Below are 22,965 nucleotides of genomic sequence, written 5' to 3'. Positions count from 1 at the left end.
TTATGCTTTCCAAAATTACCACACAAATTGTTGGGCGTAGATCAACGTTTGTGTCAAATTTCGTCGAATTTTGAGAACGGTCAAAATTTAGCTGTTTTGCACGGTTTTATTAAAGCAAATTCATTTTCCTTTTATACTAACTTGTAGTTATTATTAAGATTAGCAAATATACAACACAAATGCTGGGATATAGACCAATGTTTGGGACAAGTTTCGTCAAATTCTGATAACGTTCAAAAGTTAGCTGTTTTGCACAATTTTATTAAAGCAAAATTGTTTTTCTTTTACACTAACTTGTAGGTATAATTAACCACACAAATTCTTGGTTCTAGACCTACGGTTGGGTTAAGTTTCGTCGAATTCTGAGAACGTTCAAAATTTAGCTGTTTTACACGGTTTTATTAAAGCAAGTTTGTTTCCCTTTTATACTAACTTATAGGTATTATTACTTTTAGAAAAATTTACCACACAAATGCTTCGGTCTAGACCTACGGTTGGGTCAAGTTTCCTCGAATTCTGTGAACGTTCAAAATTTAGCTGTTTTGCACGATTTTATTAAAGCAAGTTTGTTTTCCTTTTATACTAACTTGTAGGTAATTTTACGCTTAGCAAATTTATCCCACAAATTCTTGGGTCTAGACCAACGGTTGGGTCATGTTTCGTCGAATTCTGACAACGTTCAAAAGTAAGCTCTTTTGCACGATTTTATTAAAGCAAGTTTATTTCCCTTTTATACTAACTTGTAGTTATTATTACGCTTAGCCAATTTACCACACAAATTCGCAGCTCTAGACCAACGTTTGTGTCAAGTTTCGTCGAATTCTGTGAACGTTAAAATTTAGCTGTTTTGCACGGTTTTATTAAAGCAAGTTTGTTTCCCTTTTGTACTAACTTTTAGTTGTTATTATGCTTTCCAAAATTACCACACAAATTCTTGGGCGTAGACCAACGTTTGTGTCAAGTTTCGTCGAATTTTGAGAACAGTCAAAATTTAGCTGTTTTTTGCACGGTTTTATTAAAGCAAATTCATTTTCCTTTTATACTAACTTGTAGTTATTATTAAGATTAGCAAATATACAACACAAATGCTGGGATATAGACCAAAGTTTGGGACAAGTTTCGTCGAATTCTGAGAACGTTCAAAAGTTAGCTGTTTTGCACAACAATTTTATTAAAGCAAATTTGTTTTCCTTTTACACTAACTTGTAGGTATTATTAACCACACAAATTCTTGGTTCTAGACCTACGGTTGGGTTAAGTTTCGTCGAATTCTGAGAACGTTCAAAATTTAGATGTTTTGCACGGTTTTATTAAAGCAAGTTTGTTTCCCTTTTATACTAACTTGTAGGTATTATTACGCTTAGAATACTTTCCACACAAATACTTTGGTCTAGACCTACGGTTGGGTCAAGTTTCCTCGAATTCTGTGAACGTTCAAAATTTAGCTGTTTTGCACGGTTTTATTAAAGCAAGTTTGTTTCCCTTTTATACTAACTTGTAGGTAATATTACGCTTAGCAAATTTATCCCACAAATTCTTGGGTCTAGACCAACGGTTGGGTCATGTTTCGTCGAATTCTGACAACGTTCAAAAGTAAGCTCTTTTGCACGATTTTATTAAAGCAAGTTTATTTCCCTTTTATACTAACTTGTAATTATTATTACGCTTAGCCAATTTACCACACAAATTCGCAGCTCTAGACCAACGTTTGTGTCAAGCTTCGTCGAATTCTGTGAACGTTAAAATTTAGCTGTTTTGCACGGTTTTATTAAAGCAAGTTTGTTTCCCTTTTGTACTAACTTGTAGTTGTTATTATACTTTCCAAAATTACCACACAAATTCTTGGGCGTAGACCAACGTTTGTGTCAAGTTTCGTCGAATTTTGAGAACGGTCAAAATTTAGCTGTTTTTTGCACGGTTTTATTAAAGCAAATTCATTTTCCTTTTATACTAACTTGTAGTTAAGATTAGCAAATATACAACACAAATGCTGGGATATAGACCAATGTTTGGGACAAGTTTCGTCGAATTCTGAGAACGTTCAAAAGTTAGCTGTTTTGCACAATTTTATTAAAGCAAAATTGTTTTTCTTTTACACTAACTTGTAGGTATTATTAACCACACAAATTCTTGGTTCTAGACCTACGGTTGGGTTAAGTTTCGTCGAATTCTGAGAACGTTCAAAATTTAGATGTTTTGCACGGTTTTATTAAAGCAAGTTTGTTTCCCTTTTATACTAACTTGTAGAAATTATTACGCTTAGAATACTTTCCACACAAATACTTCGGTCTAGACCTACGGTTGGGTCAAGTTTCCTCGAATTCTGTGAACGTTCAAAATTTAGCTGTTTTGCACGGTTTTATTAAAGCAAGTTTGTTTTCCTTTTATACTAACTTGTAGGTAATTTTACGCTTAGCAAATTTATCCCACAAATTCTTGGGTCTAGACCAACGGTTGGGTCATGTTTCGTCGAATTCTAACAACATTCAAAAGAAAGCTCTTTTGCACGATTTTATTAAAGCAAGTTTATTTCCCTTTTATACTAACTTGTAGTTATTATTACGCTTAGCCAATTTACCACACAAATTCGCAGCTCTAGACCAACGTTTGTGTCAAGTTTCGTCGAATTCTGTGAACGTTACAATTTAGCTGTTTTGCACGGTTTTATTAAAGCAAGTTTGTTTCCCTTTTGTACTAACTTGTAGTTGTTATTATGCTTTCCAAAATTACCACACAAATTCTTGGGCGTAGATCAACGTTTGTGTCAAATTTCGTCGAATTTTGAGAACGGTCAAAATTTAGCTGTTTTGCACGGTTTTATTAAAGCAAATTCATTTTCCTTTTATACTAACTTGTAGTTATTATTAAGATTAGCAAATATACAACACAAATGCTGGGATATAGACCAATGTTTGGGACAAGTTTCGTCAAATTCTGATAACGTTCAAAAGTTAGCTGTTTTGCACAATTTTATTAAAGCAAAATTGTTTTTCTTTTACACTAACTTGTAGGTATAATTAACCACACAAATTCTTGGTTCTAGACCTACGGTTGGGTTAAGTTTCGTCGAATTCTGAGAACGTTCAAAATTTAGCTGTTTTGCACGGTTTTATTAAAGCAAGTTTGTTTCCCTTTTATACTAACTTATAGGTATTATTACTTTTAGAAAAATTTACCACACAAATGCTTCGGTCTAGACCTACGGTTGGGTCAAGTTTCCTCGAATTCTGTGAACGTTCAAAATTTAGCTGTTTTGCACGATTTTATTAAAGCAAGTTTGTTTTCCTTTTATACTAACTTGTAGGTAATTTTACGCTTAGCAAATTTATCCCACAAATTCTTGGGTCTAGACCAACGGTTGGGTCATGTTTCGTCGAATTCTGACAACGTTCAAAAGTAAGCTCTTTTGCACGATTTTATTAAAGCAAGTTTATTTCCCTTTTATACTAACTTGTAGTTATTATTACGCTTAGCCAATTTACCACACAAATTCGCAGCTCTAGACCAACGTTTGTGTCAAGTTTCGTCGAATTCTGTGAACATTAAAATTTAGCTGTTTTGCACGGTTTTATTAAAGCAAGTTTGTTTCCCTTTTGTACTAACTTGTAGTTGTTATTATGCTTTCCAAAATTACAACACAAATTCTTGGGCGTAGACCAACGTTTGTGTCAAGTTTCGTCGAATTTTGAGAACAGTCAAAATTTAGCTATTTTTTGCACGGTTTTATTAAAGCAAATTCATTTTCCTTTTATACTAACTTGTAGTTATTATTAAGATTAGCAAATATACAACACAAATGCTGGGATATAGACCAAAGTTTGGGACAAGTTTCGTCGAATTCTGAGAACGTTCAAAAGTTAGCTGTTTTGCACAACAATTTTATTAAAGCAAATTTGTTTTCCTTTTACACTAACTTGTAGGTATTATTAACCACACAAATTCTTGGTTCTAGACCTACGGTTGGGTTAAGTTTCGTCGAATTCTGAGAACGTTCAAAATTTAGATGTTTTGCACGGTTTTATTAAAGCAAGTTTGTTTCCCTTTTATACTAACTTGTAGGTATTATTACGCTTAGAATACTTTCCACACAAATACTTCGGTCTAGACCTACGGTTGGGTCAAGTTTCCTCGAATTCTGTGAACGTTCAAAATTTAGCTGTTTTGCACGGTTTTATTAAAGCAAGTTTGTTTTCCTTTTATACTAACTTGTAGGTAATATTACGCTTAGCAAATTTATCCCACAAATTCTTGGGTCTAGACCAACGGTTGGGTCATGTTTCGTCGAATTCTGACAACGTTCAAAAGTAAGCTCTTTTGCACGATTTTATTAAAGCAAGTTTATTTCCCTTTTATACTAACTTGTAGTTATTATTACGCTTAGCCAATTTACCACACAAATTCGCAGCTCTAGACCAACGTTTGTGTCAAGTTTCGTCGAATTCTGTGAACGTTAAAATTTAGCTGTTTTGCACGGTTTTATTAAAGCAAGTTTGTTTCCCTTTTGTACTAACTTGTAGTTGTTATTATGCTTTCCAAAATTACCACACAAATTCTTGGGCGTAGACCAACGTTTGTGTCAAGTTTCGTCGAATTTTGAGAACGGTCAAAATTTAGCTGTTTTTTGCACGGTTTTATTAAAGCAAATTCATTTTCCTTTTATACTAACTTGTAGTTATTATTAAGATTAGCAAATATACAACACAAATGCTGGGATATAGACCAAAGTTTGGGACAAGTTTCGTCGAATTCTGAGAACGTTCAAAAGTTAGCTGTTTTTGCACAATTTTATTAAAGCAAATTTGTTTTCCTTTTACACTAACTTGTAGGTATTATTAACCACACAAATTCTTGGTTCTAGACCTACGGTTGGGTTAAGTTTCTTCGAATTCTGAGAACGTTCAAAATTTAGATGTTTTGCACGGTTTTATTAAAGCAAGTTTGTTTCCCTTTTATACTAACTTGTAGAAATTATTACGCTTAGAATACTTTCCACACAAATACTTCGTTCTAGACCTACGGTTGGGTCAAGTTTCCTCGAGTTCTGTGAACGTTCAAAATTTAGCTGTTTTGCACGGTTTTATTAAAGCAAGTTTGTTTTCCTTTTATACTAACTTGTAGGTAATTTTACGCTTAGCAAATTTATCCCACAAATTCTTGGGTCTAGACCAACGGTTGGGTCATGTTTCGTCGAATTCTAACAACGTTCAAAAGAAAGCTCTTTTGCACGATTTTATTAAAGCAAGTTTATTTCCCTTTTATACTAACTTGTAGTTATTATTACGCTTAGCCAATTTACCACACAAATTCGCAGCTCTAGACCAACGTTTGTGTCAAGTTTCGTCGAATTCTGTGAACGTTAAAATTTAGCTGTTTTGCACGGTTTTATTAAAGCAAGTTTGTTTCCCTTTTGTACTAACTTGTAGTTGTTATTATGCTTTCCAAAATTACCACACAAATTCTTGGGCGTAGATCAACGTTTGTGTCAAATTTCGTCGAATTTTGAGAACGGTCAAAATTTAGCTGTTTTGCACGGTTTTATTAAAGCAAATTCATTTTCCTTTTATACTAACTTGTAGTTATTATTAAGATTAGCAAATATACAACACAAATGCTGGGATATAGACCAATGTTTGGGACAAGTTTCGTCAAATTCTGATAACGTTCAAAAGTTAGCTGTTTTGCACAATTTTATTAAAGCAAAATTGTTTTTCTTTTACACTAACTTGTAGGTATAATTAACCACACAAATTCTTGGTTCTAGACCTACGGTTGGGTTAAGTTTCGTCGAATTCTGAGAACGTTCAAAATTTAGCTGTTTTGCACGGTTTTATTAAAGCAAGTTTGTTTCCCTTTTATACTAACTTATAGGTATTATTACTTTTAGAAAAATTTACCACACAAATGCTTCGGTCTAGACCTACGGTTGGGTCAAGTTTCCTCGAGTTCTGTGAACGTTCAAAATTTAGCTGTTTTGCACGGTTTTATTAAAGCAAGTTTGTTTTCCTTTTATACTAACTTGTAGGTAATTTTACGCTTAGCAAATTTATCCCACAAATTCTTGGGTCTAGACCAACGGTTGGGTCATGTTTCGTCGAATTCTAACAACGTTCAAAAGAAAGCTCTTTTGCACGATTTTATTAAAGCAAGTTTATTTCCCTTTTATACTAACTTGTAGTTATTATTACGCTTAGCCAATTTACCACACAAATTCGCAGCTCTAGACCAACGTTTGTGTCAAGTTTCGTCGAATTCTGTGAACGTTAAAATTTAGCTGTTTTGCACGGTTTTATTAAAGCAAGTTTGTTTCCCTTTTGTACTAACTTGTAGTTGTTATTATGCTTTCCAAAATTACCACACAAATTCTTGGGCGTAGACCAACGTTTGTGTCAAGTTTCGTCGAATTTTGAGAACGGTCAAAATTTAGCTGTTTTTTGCACGGTTTTATTAAAGCAAATTCATTTTCCTTTTATACTAACTTGTAGTTATTATTAAGATTAGCAAATATACAACACAAATGCTGGGATATAGACCAAAGTTTGGGACAAGTTTCGTCGAATTCTGAGAACGTTCAAAAGTTAGCTGTTTTTGCACAATTTTATTAAAGCAAATTTGTTTTCCTTTTACACTAACTTGTAGGTATTATTAACCACACAAATTCTTGGTTCTAGACCTACGGTTGGGTTAAGTTTCGTCGAATTCTGAGAACGTTCAAAATTTAGATGTTTTGCACGATTTTATTAAAGCAAGTTTGTTTCCCTTTTATACTAACTTGTAGAAATTATTACGCTTAGAATACTTTCCACACAAATACTTCGGTCTAGACCTACGGTTGGGTCAAGTTTCCTCGAGTTCTGTGAACGTTCAAAATTTAGCTGTTTTGCACGGTTTTATTAAAGCAAGTTTGTTTTCCTTTTATACTAACTTGTAGGTAATTTTACGCTTAGCAAATTTATCCCACAAATTCTTGGGTCTAGACCAACGGTTGGGTCATGTTTCGTCGAATTCTAACAACGTTCAAAAGAAAGCTCTTTTGCACGATTTTATTAAAGCAAGTTTATTTCCCTTTTATACTAACTTGTAGTTATTATTACGCTTAGCCAATTTACCACACAAATTCGCAGCTCTAGACCAACGTTTGTGTCAAGTTTCGTCGAATTCTGTGAACGTTAAAATTTAGCTGTTTTGCACGGTTTTATTAAAGCAAGTTTGTTTCCCTTTTGTATTAACTTGTAGTTGTTATTATGCTTTCCAAAATTACCACACAAATTCTTGGGCGTAGATCAACGTTTGTGTCAAATTTCGTCGAATTTTGAGAACGGTCAAAATTTAGCTGTTTTGCACGGTTTTATTAAAGCAAATTCATTTTCCTTTTATACTAACTTGTAGTTATTATTAAGATTAGCAAATATACAACACAAATGCTGGGATATAGACCAATGTTTGGGACAAGTTTCGTCAAATTCTGATAACGTTCAAAAGTTAGCTGTTTTGCACAATTTTATTAAAGCAAAATTGTTTTTCTTTTACACTAACTTGTAGGTATAATTAACCACACAAATTCTTGGTTCTAGACCTACGGTTGGGTTAAGTTTCGTCGAATTCTGAGAACGTTCAAAATTTAGCTGTTTTGCACGGTTTTATTAAAGCAAGTTTGTTTCCCTTTTATACTAACTTATAGGTATTATTACTTTTAGAAAAATTTACCACACAAATGCTTCGGTCTAGACCTACGGTTGGGTCAAGTTTCCTCGAATTCTGTGAACGTTCAAAATTTAGCTGTTTTGCATGGTTTTATTAAAGCAAGTTTGTTTCCCTTTTATACTAATTTGTAGGTAATATTACGCTTAGCAAATTTATCCCACAAATTCTTGGGTCTAGACCAACGGTTGGGTCATGTTTCGTCGAATTCTGACAACGTTCAAAAGTAAGCTCTTTTGCACGATTTTATTAAAGCAAGTTTATTTCCCTTTTATACTAACTTGTAGTTATGATTACGCTTAGCCAATTTACCACACAAATTCGCAGCTCTAGACCAACGTTTGTATCAAGTTTCGTCGAATTCTGTGAACGTTAAAATTTAGCTGTTTTGCACGGTTTTATTAAAGCAAGTTTGTTTCCCTTTTCTACTAACTTGTAATTGTTATTATGCTTTCCAAAATTACCACACAAATTCTTGGGCGTAGATCAACGTTTGTGTCAAATTTCGTCGAATTTTGAGAACGGTCAAAATTTAGCTGTTTTGCACGGTTTTATTAAAGCAAATTCATTTTCCTTTTATACTAACTTGTAGTTATTATTAAGATTAGCAAATATACAACACAAATGCTGGGATATAGACCAATGTTTGGGACAAGTTTCGTCAAATTCTGATAACGTTCAAAAGTTAGCTGTTTTGCACAATTTTATTAAAGCAAAATTGTTTTTCTTTTACACTAACTTGTAGGTATAATTAACCACACAAATTCTTGGTTCTAGACCTACGGTTGGGTTAAGTTTCGTCGAATTCTGAGAACGTTCAAAATTTAGATGTTTTGCACGGTTTTATTAAAGCAAGTTTGTTTCCCTTTTATACTAACTTGTAGGTATTATTACGCTTAGAATACTTTCCACACAAATATTTCGGTCTAGACCTACGGTTGGGTCAAGTTTCCTCGAATTCTGTGAACGCTCAAAATTTAGCTGTTTTGCACGGTTTTATTAAAGCAAGTTTGTTTCCCTTTTATACTAACTTGTAGGTAATATTACGCTTAGCAAATTTATCCCACAAATTCTTGGGTCTAGACCAACGGTTGGGTCATGTTTCGTCGAATTCTAACAACGTTCAAAAGAAAGCTCTTTTGCACGATTTTATTAAAGCAAGTTTATTTCCCTTTTATACTAACTTGTAGTTATTATTACGCTTAGCCAATTTACCACACAAATTCGCAGCTCTAGACCAACGTTTGTGTCAAGTTTCGTCGAATTCTGTGAACGTTAAAATTTAGCTGTTTTGCACGGTTTTATTAAAGCAAGTTTGTTTCCCTTTTGTACTAACTTGTAGTTGTTATTATGCTTTCTAAAATTACCACACAAATTCTTGGGCGTAGACCAACGTTTGTGTCAAGTTTCGTCGAATTTTGAGAACAGTCAAAATTTAGCTGTTTTTTGCACGGTTTTATTAAAGCAAATTCATTTTCCTTTTATACTAACTTGTAGTTATTATATTAAGATTAGCAAATATACAACACAAATGCTGGGATATAGACCAAAGTTTGGGACAAGTTTCGTCGAATTCTGAGAACGTTCAAAAGTTAGCTGTTTTGCACAACAATTTTATTAAAGCAAATTTGTTTTCCTTTTACACTAACTTGTAGGTATAATTAACAACACAAATTCTTGGTTCTAGACCTACGGTTGGGTTAAGTTTCGTCGAATTCTGAGAACGTTCAAAATTTAGCTGTTTTGCACGGTTTTATTAAAGCAAGTTTGTTTCCCTTTTATACTAACTTATAGGTATTATTACTCTTAGAAAAATTTACCACACAAATGCTTCGGTCTAGACCTACGGTTGGGTCAAGTTTCCTCGAATTCTGTGAACGTTCAAAATTTAGCTGTTTTGCACAATTTTATTAAAGCAAGTTTGTTTCCCTTTTATACTAACTTGTAGGTAATTTTACGCTTAGCAAATTTATCCCACAAATTCTTGGGTCTAGACCAACGGTTGGGTCATGTTTCGTCGAATTCTGACAACGTTCAAAAGTAAGCTCTTTTGCACGATTTTATTAAAGCAAGTTTATTTCCCTTTTATACTAACTTGTAGTTATTATTAAGCTTAGCCAATTTACCACACAAATTCGCAGCTCTAGACCAACGTTTGTGTCAAGTTTCGTCGAATTCTGTGAACGTTAAAATTTAGCTGTTTTGCACGGTTTTATTAAAGCAAGTTTGTTTCCCTTTTGTACTAACTTGTAGTTGTTATTATGCTTTCCAAAATTACCACACAAATTCTTGGGCGTAGACCAACGTTTGTGTCAAGTTTCGTCGAATTTTGAGAACGGTCAAAATTTAGCTGTTTTTTGCACGGTTTTATTAAAGCAAATTCATTTTCCTTTTATACTAACTTGTAGTTATTATTAAGATTAGCAAATATACAACACAAATGCTGGGATATAGACCAAAGTTTGGGACAAGTTTCGTCGAATTCTGAGAACGTTCAAAAGTTAGCTGTTTTGCACAATTTTATTAAAGCAAATTTGTTTTCCTTTTACACTAACTTGTAGGTATTATTAACCACACAAATTCTTGGTTCTAGACCTACGGTTGGGTTAAGTTTCGTCGAATTCTGAGAACGTTCAAAATTTAGATGTTTTGCACGGTTTTATTAAAGCAAGTTTGTTTCCCTTTTATACTAACTTGTAGAAATTATTACGCTTAGAATACTTTCCACACAAATACTTCGGTCTAGACCTACGGTTGGGTCAAGTTTCCTCGAATTCTGTGAACGTTCAAAATTTAGCTGTTTTGCATGGTTTTATTAAAGCAAGTTTGTTTCCCTTTTATACTAATTTGTAGGTAATATTACGCTTAGCAAATTTATCCCACAAATTCTTGGGTCTAGACCAACGGTTGGGTCATGTTTCGTCGAATTCTGACAACGTTCAAAAGTAAGCTCTTTTGCACGATTTTATTAAAGCAAGTTTATTTCCCTTTTATACTAACTTGTAGTTATGATTACGCTTAGCCAATTTACCACACAAATTCGCAGCTCTAGACCAACGTTTGTGTCAAGTTTCGTCGAATTCTGTGAACGTTAAAATTTAGCTGTTTTGCACGGTTTTATTAAAGCAAGTTTGTTTCCCTTTTGTACTAACTTGTAATTGTTATTATGCTTTCCAAAATTACCACACAAATTCTTGGGCGTAGATCAACGTTTGTGTCAAATTTCGTCGAATTTTGAGAACGGTCAAAATTTAGCTGTTTTGCACGGTTTTATTAAAGCAAATTCATTTTCCTTTTATACTAACTTGTAGTTATTATTAAGATTAGCAAATATACAACACAAATGCTGGGATATAGACCAATGTTTGGGACAAGTTTCGTCAAATTCTGATAACGTTCAAAAGTTAGCTGTTTTGCACAATTTTATTAAAGCAAAATTGTTTTTCTTTTACACTAACTTGTAGGTATAATTAACCACACAAATTCTTGGTTCTAGACCTACGGTTGGGTTAAGTTTCGTCGAATTCTGAGAACGTTCAAAATTTAGCTGTTTTGCACGGTTTTATTAAAGCAAGTTTGTTTCCCTTTTATACTAACTTATAGGTATTATTACTCTTAGAAAAATTTACCACACAAATGCTTCGGTCTAGACCTACGGTTGGGTCAAGTTTCCTCGAATTCTGTGAACGTTCAAAATTTAGTTGTTTTGCACGGTTTTATTAAAGCAAGTTTGTTTCCCTTTTATACTAACTTGTAGGTAATATTACGCTTAGCAAATTTATCCCACAAATTCTTGGGTCTAGACCAACGGTTGGGTCATGTTTCGTCGAATTCTAACAACGTTCAAAAGAAAGCTCTTTTGCACGATTTTATTAAAGCAAGTTTATTTCCCTTTTATACTAACTTGTAGTTATTATTACGCTTAGCCAATTTACCACACAAATTCGCAGCTCTAGACCAACGTTTGTGTCAAATTTCGTCGAATTCTGTGAACGTTAAAATTTAGCTGTTTTGCACGGTTTTATTAAAGCAAGTTTGTTTCCCTTTTGTACTAACTTGTAGTTGTTATTATGCTTTCCAAAATTACCACACAAATTCTTGGGCGTAGATCAACGTTTGTGTCAAATTTCGTCGAATTTTGAGAACGGTCAAAATTTAGCCGTTTTGCACGGTTTTATTAAAGCAAATTCATTTTCCTTTTATACTAACTTGTAGTTATTATTGAGATTAGCAAATATACAACACAAATGCTGGGATATAGACCAATGTTTGGGACAAGTTTCGTCAAATTCTGATAACGTTCAAAAGTTAGCTGTTTTGCACAATTTTATTAAAGCAAAATTGTTTTTCTTTTACACTAACTTGTAGGTATAATTAACCACACAAATTCTAGGTTCTAGACCTACGGTTGGGTTAAGTTTCGTCGAATTCTGAGAACGTTCAAAATTTAGCTGTTTTGCACGGTTTTATTAAAGCAAGTTTGTTTCCCTTTTATACTAACTTATAGGTATTATTACTTTTAGAAAAATTTACCACACAAATGCTTCGGTCTAGACCTACGGTTGGGTCAAGTTTCCTCGAATTCTGTGAACGTTCAAAATTTAGCTGTTTTGCACGATTTTATTAAAGCAAGTTTGTTTTCCTTTTATACTAACTTGTAGGTAATTTTACGCTTAGCAAATTTATTCCACAAATTCTTGGGTCTAGACCAACGGTTGGGTCATGTTTCGTCGAATTCTGACAACGTTCAAAAGTAAGCTCTTTTGCACGATTTTATTAAAGCAAGTTTATTTTCCTTTTATACTAACTTGTAGTTATTATTACGCTTAGCCAATTTACCACACAAATTCGCAGCTCTAGACCAACGTTTGTGTCAAGTTTCGTCGAATTCTGTGAACGTTAAAATTTAGCTGTTTTGCACGGTTTTATTAAAGCAAGTTTGTTTCCCTTTTGTACTAACTTGTAGTTGTTATTATGCTTTCCAAAATTACCACACAAATTCTTGGGCGTAGATCAACGTTTGTGTCAAATTTCGTCGAATTTTGAGAACGGTCAAAATTTAGCCGTTTTGCACGGTTTTATTAAAGCAAATTCATTTTCCTTTTATACTAACTTGTAGTTATTATTGAGATTAGCAAATATACAACACAAATGCTGGGATATAGACCAAAGTTTGAGACAAGTTTCGTCGAATTCTGAGAACGTTCAAAAGTTAGCTGTTTTGCACAACAATTTTATTAAAGCAAATTTGTTTTCCTTTTACACTAACTTGTAGGTATTATTAACCACACAAATTCTTGGTTCTAGACCTACGGTTGGGTTAAGTTTCGTCGAATTCTGAGAACGTTCAAAATTTAGATGTTTTGCACGGTTTTATTAAAGCAAGTTTGTTTCCCTTTTATACTAACTTGTAGATATTATTACGCTTAGAATACTTTTCACACAAATACTTCGGTCTAGACCTACGGTTGGGTCAAGTTTCCTCGAATTCTGTGAACGTTCAAAATTTAGCTGTTTTGCACGGTTTTATTAAAGCAAGTTTGTTTCCCTTTTATACTAACTTGTAGGTAATTTTACGCTTAGCAAATTTATCCCACAAATTCTTGGGTCTAGACCAACGGTTGGGTCATGTTTCGTCGAATTCTGACAACGTTCAAAAGTAAGCTCTTTTGCACGATTTTATTAAAGCAAGTTTATTTCCCTTTTATACTAACTTGTAGTTATTATTATGCTTAGCCAATTTACCACACAAATTCGCAGCTCTAGACCAACGTTTGTGTCAAGTTTCGTCGAATTCTGTGAACGTTAAAATTTAGCTGTTTTACACGGTTTTATTAAAGCAAGTTTGTTTCCCTTTTGTACTAACTTGTAGTTGTTATTTTGCTTTCCAAAATTACCACACAAATTCTTGGGCGTAGACCAACGTTTGTGTCAAGTTTCGTCGAATTTTGAGAACGGTCAAAATTTAGCTGTTTTTTGCACGGTTTTATTAAAGCAAATTAATTTTCCTTTTATACTAACTTGTAGTTATTATTAAGATTAGCAAATATACAACACAAATGCTGGGATATAGACCAATGTTTGGGACAAGTTTCGTCGAATTCTGAGAACGTTCAAAAGTTAGCTGTTTTGCACAATTTTATTAAAGCAAAATTGTTTTTCTTTTACACTAACTTGTAGGTATTATTAACCATACAAATTCTTGGTTCTAGACCTACGGTTGGGTTAAGTTTCGTCGAATTCTGAGAACGTTCAAAATTTAGATGTTTTGCACGGTTTTATTAAAGCAAGTTTGTTTCCCTTTTATACTAACTTGTAGGTATTATTACGCTTAGAATACTTTCCACACAAATACTTCGGTCTAGACCTACGGTTGGGTCAAGTTTCCTCGAATTCTGTGAACGCTCAAAATTTAGCTGTTTTGCACGGTTTTATTAAAGCAAGTTTGTTTCCCTTTTATACTAACTTGTAGGTAATATTACGCTTAGCAAATTTATCCCACAAATTCTTGGGTCTAGACCAACGGTTGGGTCATGTTTCGTCGAATTCTAACAACGTTCAAAAGAAAGCTCTTTTGCACGATTTTATTAAAGCAAGTTTATTTCCCTTTTATACTAACTTGTAGTTATTATTACGCTTAGCCAATTTACCACACAAATTCGCAGCTCTAGACCAACGTTTGTGTCAAGTTTCGTCGAATTCTGTGAACGTTAAAATTTAGCTGTTTTGCACGGTTTTATTAAAGCAAGTTTGTTTCCCTTTTGTACTAACTTGTAGTTGTTATTATGCTTTCAAAAATTACCACACAAATTCTTGGGCGTAGATCAACGTTTGTGTCAAATTTCGTCGAATTTTGAGAACGGTCAAAATTTAGCTGTTTTGCACGGTTTTATTAAAGCAAATTCATTTTCCTTTTATACTAACTTGTAGTTATTATTAAGATTAGCAAATATACAACACAAATGCTGGGATATAGACCAATGTTTGGGACAAGTTTCGTCAAATTCTGATAACGTTCAAAAGTTAGCTGTTTTGCACAATTTTATTAAAGCAAAATTGTTTTTCTTTTACACTAACTTGTAGGTATAATTAACCACACAAATTCTTGGTTCTAGACCTACGGTTGGGTTAAGTTTCGTCGAATTCTGAGAACGTTCAAAATTTAGCTGTTTTGCACGGTTTTATTAAAGCAAGTTTGTTTCCCTTTTATACTAACTTATAGGTAATATTACTTTTAGAAAAATTTACCACACAAATGCTTCGGTCTAGACCTACGGTTGGGTCAAGTTTCCTCGAATTCTGTGAACGTTCAAAATTTAGCTGTTTTGCACGATTTTATTAAAGCAAGTTTGTTTTCCTTTTATACTAACTTGTAGGTAATTTTACGCTTAGCAAATTTATCCCACAAATTCTTGGGTCTAGACCAACGGTTGGGTCATGTTTCGTCGAATTCTGACAACGTTCAAAAGTAAGCTCTTTTGCACGATTTTATTAAAGCAAGTTTATTTCCCTTTTATACTAACTTGTAGTTATTATTACGCTTAGCCAATTTACCACACAAATTCGCAGCTCTAGACCAACGTTTGTGTCAAGTTTCGTCGAATTCTGTGAACGTTAAAATTTAGCTGTTTTGCACGGTTTTATTAAAGCAAGTTTGTTTCCCTTTTGTAGTAACTTGTAGTTGTTATTATGCTTTCCAAAATTACCACACAAATTCTTGGGCGTAGACCAACGTTTGTGTCAAGTTTCGTCGAATTTTGAGAACAGTCAAAATTTAGCTGTTTTTTGCACGGTTTTATTAAAGCAAATTCATTTTCCTTTTATACTAACTTGTAGTTATTATTAAGATTAGCAAATATACAACACAAATGCTGGGATATAGACCAATGTTTGGGACAAGTTTCGTCGAATTCTGAGAACGTTCAAAAGTTAGCTGTTTTGCACAACAATTTTATTAAAGCAAATTTGTTTTCCTTTTACACTAACTTGTAGGTATTATTAACCACACAAATTCTTGGTTCTAGACCTACGGTTGGGTTAAGTTTCGTCGAATTCTGAGAACGTTCAAAATTTAGATGTTTTGCACGGTTTTATTAAAGCAAGTTTGTTTCCCTTTTATACTAACTTGTAGGTATTATTACGCTTAGAATACTTTCCACACAAATACTTCGGTCTAGACCTACGGTTGGGTCAAGTTTCCTCGAATTCTGTGAACGTTCAAAATTTAGCTGTTTTGCACGGTTTTATTAAAGCAAGTTTGTTTCCCTTTTATACTAACTTGTAGGTAATATTACGCTTAGCAAATTTATCCCACAAATTCTTGGGTCTAGACCAACGGTTGGGTCATGTTTCGTCGAATTCTGACAACGTTCAAAAGTAAGCTCTTTTGCACGATTTTATTAAAGCAAGTTTATTTCCCTTTTATACTAACTTGTAGTTATTATTAAGCTTAGCCAATTTACAACACAAATTCGCAGCTCTAGACCAACGTTTGTGTCAAGTTTCGTCGAATTCTGTGAACGTTAAAATTTAGCTGTTTTGCACGGTTTTATTAAAGCAAGTTTGTTTCCCTTTTGTACTAACTTGTAGTTGTTATTTTGCTTTCCAAAATTACCACACAAATTCTTGGGCGTAGAACAACGTTTGTGTCAAGTTTCGTCGAATTTTGAGAACGGTCAAAATTTAGCTGTTTTTTGCACGGTTTTATTAAAGCAAATTAATTTTCCTTTTATACTAACTTGTAGTTATTATTAAGATTAGCAAATATACAACACAAATGCTGGGATATAGACCAATGTTTGGGACAAGTTTCGTCGAATTCTAAGAACGTTCAAAAGTTAGCTGTTTTGCACAATTTTATTAAAGCAAAATTGTTTTTCTTTTACACTAACTTGTAGGTATTATTAACCATACAAATTCTTGGTTCTAGACCTACGGTTGGGTTAAGTTTCGTCGAATTCTGAGAACGTTCAAAATTTAGATGTTTTGCACGGTTTTATTAAAGCAAGTTTGTTTCCCTTTTATACTAACTTGTAGGTATTATTACGCTTAGAATACTTTCCACACAAATACTTCGGTCTAGACCTACGGTTGGGTCAAGTTTCCTCGAATTCTGTGAACGCTCAAAATTTAGCTGTTTTGCACGGTTTTATTAAAGCAAGTTTGTTTCCCTTTTATACTAACTTGTAGGTAATATTACGCTTAGCAAATTTATCCCACAAATTCTTGGGTCTAGACCAACGGTTGGGTCATGTTTCGTCGAATTCTAACAACGTTCAAAAGAAAGCTCTTTTGCACGATTTTATTAAAGCAAGTTTATTTCCCTTTTATACTAACTTGTAGTTATTATTACGCTTAGCCAATTTACCACACAAATTCGCAGCTCTAGACCAACGTTTGTGTCAAGTTTCGTCGAATTCTGTGAACGTTAAAATTTAGCTGTTTTGCACGGTTTTATTAAAGCAAGTTTGTTTCCCTTTTGTACTAACTTGTAGTTGTTATTATGCTTTCCAAAATTACCACACAAATTCTTGGGCGTAGATCAACGTTTGTGTCAAATTTCGTCGAATTTTGAGAACGGTCAAAATTTAGCTGTTTTGCACGGTTTTATTAAAGCAAATTCATTTTCCTTTTATACTAACTTGTAGTTATTATTAAGATTAGCAAATATACAACACAAATGCTGGGATATAGACCAATGTTTGGGACAAGTTTCGTCAAATTCTGATAACGTTCAAAAGTTAGCTGTTTTGCACAATTTTATTAAAGCAAAATTGTTTTTCTTTTACACTAACTTGTAGGTATTATTAACCATACAAATTCTTGGTTCTAGACCTACGGTTGGGTTAAGTTTCGTCGAATTCTGAGAACGTTCAAAATTTAGATGTTTTGCACGGTTTTATTAAAGCAAGTTTGTTTCCCTTTTATACTAACTTGTAGGTATTATTACGCTTAGAATACTTTCCACACAAATACTTCGGTCTAGACCTACGGTTGGGTCAAGTTTCCTCGAATTCTGTGAACGCTCAAAATTTAGCTGTTTTGCACGGTTTTATTAAAGCAAGTTTGTTTCCCTTTTATACTAACTTGTAGGTAATATTACGCTTAGCAAATTTATCCCACAAATTCTTGGGTCTAGACCAACGGTTGGGTCATGTTTCGTCGAATTCTAACAACGTTCAAAAGAAAGCTCTTTTGCACGATTTTATTAAAGCAAGTTTATTTCCCTTTTATACTAACTTGTAGTTATTATTACGCTTAGCCAATTTACCACACAAATTCGCAGCTCTAGACCAACGTTTGTGTCAAGTTTCGTCGAATTCTGTGAACGTTAAAATTTAGCTGTTTTGCACGGTTTTATTAAAGCAAGTTTGTTTCCCTTTTGTACTAACTTGTAGTTGTTATTATGCTTTCCAAAATTACCACACAAATTCTTGGGCGTAGACCAACGTTTGTGTCAAGTTTCGTCGAATTTTGAGAACAGTCAAAATTTAGCTGTTTTTTGCACGGTTTTATTAAAGCAAATTCATTTTCCTTTTATACTAACTTGTAGTTATTATTAAGATTAGCAAATATACAACACAAATGCTGGGATATAGACCAATGTTTGGGACAAGTTTCGTCGAATTCTGAGAACGTTCAAAAGTTAGCTGTTTTGCACAACAATTTTATTAAAGCAAATTTGTTTTCCTTTTACACTAACTTGTAGGTATTATTAACCACACAAATTCTTGGTTCTAGACCTACGGTTGGGTTAAGTTTCGTCGAATTCTGAGAACGTTCAAAATTTAGATGTTTTGCACGGTTTTATTAAAGCAAGTTTGTTTCCCTTTTATACTAACTTGTAGGTATTATTACGCTTAGAATACTTTCCACACAAATACTTCGGTCTAGACCTACGGTTGGGTCAAGTTTCCTCGAATTCTGTGAACGTTCAAAATTTAGCTGTTTTGCACGGTTTTATTAAAGCAAGTTTGTTTCCCTTTTATACTAACTTGTAGGTAATATTACGCTTAGCAAATTTATCCCACAAATTCTTGGGTCTAGACCAACGGTTGGGTCATGTTTCGTCGAATTCTGACAACGTTCAAAAGTAAGCTCTTTTGCACGATTTTATTAAAGCAAGTTTATTTCCCTTTTATACTAACTTGTAGTTATTATTAAGCTTAGCCAATTTACCACACAAATTCGCAGCTCTAGACCAACGTTTGTGTCAAGTTTCGTCGAATTCTGTGAACGTTAAAATTTAGCTGTTTTGCACGGTTTTATTAAAGCAAGTTTGTTTCCCTTTTGTACTAACTTGTAGTTGTTATTTTGCTTTCCAAAATTACCACACAAATTCTTGGGCGTAGAACAACGTTTGTGTCAAGTTTCGTCGAATTTTGAGAACGGTCAAAATTTAGCTGTTTTTTGCACGGTTTTATTAAAGCAAATTAATTTTCCTTTTATACTAACTTGTAGTTATTATTAAGATTAGCAAATATACAACACAAATGCTGGGATATAGACCAATGTTTGGGACAAGTTTCGTCGAATTCTGAGAACGTTCAAAAGTTAGCTGTTTTGCACAATTTTATTAAGGCAAAATTGTTTTTCTTTTACACTAACTTGTAGGTATTATTAACCATACAAATTCTTGGTTCTAGACCTACGGTTGGGTTAAGTTTCGTCGAATTCTGAGAACGTTCAAAATTTAGATGTTTTGCACGGTTTTATTAAAGCAAGTTTGTTTCCCTTTTATACTAACTTGTAGGTATTATTACGCTTAGAATACTTTCCACACAAATACTTCGGTCTAGACCTACGGTTGGGTCAAGTTTCCTCGAATTCTGTGAACGCTCAAAATTTAGCTGTTTTGCACGGTTTTATTAAAGCAAGTTTGTTTCCCTTTTATACTAACTTGTAGGTAATATTACGCTTAGCAAATTTATCCCACAAATTCTTGGGTCTAGACCAACGGTTGGGTCATGTTTCGTCGAATTCTAACAACGTTCAAAAGAAAGCTCTTTTGCACGATTTTATTAAAGCAAGTTTATTTCCCTTTTATACTAACTTGTAGTTATTATTACGCTTAGCCAATTTACCACACAAATTCGCAGCTCTAGACCAACGTTTGTGTCAAGTTTTGTCGAATTCTGTGAACGTTAAAATTTAGCTGTTTTGCACGGTTTTATTAAAGCAAGTTTGTTTCCCTTTTGTACTAACTTGTAGTTGTTATTATGCTTTCCAAAATTACCACACAAATTCTTGGGCGTAGATCAACGTTTGTGTCAAATTTCGTCGAATTTTGAGAACGGTCAAAATTTAGCTGTTTTGCACGGTTTTATTAAAGCAAATTCATTTTCCTTTTATACTAACTTGTAGTTATTATTAAGATTAGCAAATATACAACACAAATGCTGGGATATAGACCAATGTTTGGGACAAGTTTCGTCAAATTCTGATAACGTTCAAAAGTTAGCTGTTTTGCACAATTTTATTAAAGCAAAATTGTTTTTCTTTTACACTAACTTGTAGGTATAATTAACCACACAAATTCTTGGTTCTAGACCTACAGTTGGGTTAAGTTTCGTCGAATTCTGAGAACGTTCAAAATTTAGCTGTTTTGCACGGTTTTATTAAAGCAAGTTTGTTTCCCTTTTATACTAACTTATACGTATTATTACTCTTAGAAAAATTTACCACACAAATGCTTCGGTCTAGACCTACGGTTGGGTCATGTTTCCTCGAATTCTGTGAACGTTCAAAATTTAGCTGTTTTGCACGATTTTATTAAAGCAAGTTTGTTTCCCTTTTATACTAACTTGTAGGTAATTTTACGCTTAGCAAATTTATCCCACAAATTCTTGGGTCTAGACCAACGGTTGGGTCATGTTTCGTCGAATTCTGACAACGTTCAAAAGTAAGCTCTTTTGCACGATTTTATTAAAGCAAGTTTATTTCCCTTTTATACTAACTTGTAGTTATTATTACGCTTAGCCAATTTACCACACAAATTCGCAGCTCTAGACCAACGTTTGTGTCAAGTTTCGTCGAATTCTGTGAACGTTAAAATTTAGCTGTTTTGCACGGTTTTATTAAAGCAAGTTTGTTTCCCTTTTGTACTAACTTGTAGTTGTTATTATGCTTTCCAAAATTACCACACAAATTCTTGGGCGTAGACCAACGTTTGTGTCAAGTTTCGTCGATTTTTGAGAACGGTCAAAATTTAGCTGTTTTTTGCACGGTTTTATTAAAGCAAATTCATTTTCCTTTTATACTAACTTGTAGTTATTATTAAGATTAGCAAATATACAACACAAATGCTGGGATATAGACCAATGTTTGGGACAAGTTTCGTCGAATTCTGAGAACGTTCAAAAGTTAGCTGTTTTGCACAATTTTATTAAAGCAAAATTGTTTTTCTTTTACACTAACTTGTAGGTATTATTAACCACACAAATTCTTGGTTCCAGACCTACGGTTGGGTTAAGTTTCGTCGAATTCTGAGAACGTTCAAAATTTAGATGTTTTGCACGGTTTTATTAAAGCAAGTTTGTTTCCCTTTTATACTAACTTGTAGGTATTATTACGCTTAGAATACTTTCCACACAAATACTTCGGTCTAGACCTACGGTTGGGTCAAGTTTCCTCGAATTCTGTGAACGTTCAAAATTTAGCTGTTTTGCACGGTTTTATTAAAGCAAGTTTGTTTCCCTTTTATACTAACTTGTAGGTAATATTACGCTTAGCAAATTTATCCCACAAATTCTTGGGTCTAGACCAACGGTTGGGTCATGTTTCGTCGAATTCTGACAACGTTCAAAAGTAAGCTCTTTTGCACGATTTTATTAAAGCAAGTTTATTTCCCTTTTATACTAACTTGTAGTTATTATTACGCTTAGCCAATTTACCACACAAATTCGCAGCTCTAGACCAACGTTTGTGTCAAGTTTCGTCGAATTCTGTGAACGTTAAAATTTAGCTGTTTTGCACGGTTTTATTAAAGCAAGTTTGTTTCCCTTTTGTACTAACTTGTAGTTGTTATTATGCTTTCCAAAATCCACACAAATTCTTGGGCGTAGACCAACGTTTGTGTCAAGTTTCGTCGAATTTTGAGAACGCTCAAAATTTAGCTGTTTTTTGCACGGTTTTATTAAAGCAAATTCATTTTCCTTTTATACTAACTTGTAGTTATTATTAAGATTAGCAAATATACAACACAAATGCTGGGATATAGACCAAAGTTTGGGACAAGTTTCGTCGAATTCTGAGAACGTTCAAAAGTTAGCTGTTTTGCACAATTTTATTAAAGCAAATTTGTTTTCCTTTTACACTAACTTGTAGGTATTATTAACCACACAAATTCTTGGTTCTAGACCTACGGTTGGGTTAAGTTTCGTCGAATTCTGAGAACGTTCAAAATTTAGATGTTTTGCACGGTTTTATTAAAGCAAGTTTGTTTCCCTTTTATACTAACTTGTAGAAATTATTACGCTTAGAATACTTTCCACACAAATACTTCGGTCTAGACCTACGGTTGGGTCAAGTTTCCTCGAATTCTGTGAACGTTCAAAATTTAGCTGTTTTGCACGGTTTTATTAAAGCAAGTTTGTTTCCCTTTTATACTAATTTGTAGGTAATATTACGCTTAGCAAATTTATCCCACAAATTCTTGGGTCTAGACCAACGGTTGGGTCATGTTTCGTCGAATTCTGACAACGTTCAAAAGTATGCTCTTTTGCACGATTTTATCAAAGCAAGTTTATTTCCCTTTTATACTAACTTGTAGTTATTATTACGCTTAGCCAATTTACCACACAAATTCGCATATCTAGACCAACGTTTGTGTCAAGTTTCGTCGAATTCTGTGAACGTTAAAATTTAGCTGTTTTGCACGGTTTTATTAAAGCAAGTTTGTTTCCCTTTTATACTAAATTGTAGTTGTTATTATGCTTTCCAAAATTACCACACAAATTCTTGGGCGTAGATCAACGTTTTTGTCAAATTTCGTCGAATTTTGAGAACGTTCAAAATTTAGCTGTTTTGCACGGTTTTATTAAAGCAAGTTTGTTTCCCTTTTATACTAACTTGTAGGTAATATTACGCTTAGCAAATTTATCCCACAAATTCTTGGGTCTAGACCAACGGTTGGGTCATGTTTCGTCGAATTCTAACAACGTTCAAAAGAAAGCTCTTTTGCACGATTTTATTAAAGCAAGTTTATTTCCCTTTTATACTAACTTGTAGTTATTATTACGCTTAGCCAATTTACCACACAAATTCGCA

This window comes from Sesamum indicum, linkage group LG5 (assembly GCF_026168435.1).
Source record: "Sesamum indicum cultivar Baizhima isolate 11 linkage group LG5, ASM2616843v1, whole genome shotgun sequence".
Taxonomy (NCBI): domain Eukaryota; kingdom Viridiplantae; phylum Streptophyta; class Magnoliopsida; order Lamiales; family Pedaliaceae; genus Sesamum; species Sesamum indicum.
The sequence above is the reverse complement of the archived record's forward strand: the minus strand, read 5'-3'. Positions refer to the sequence as shown.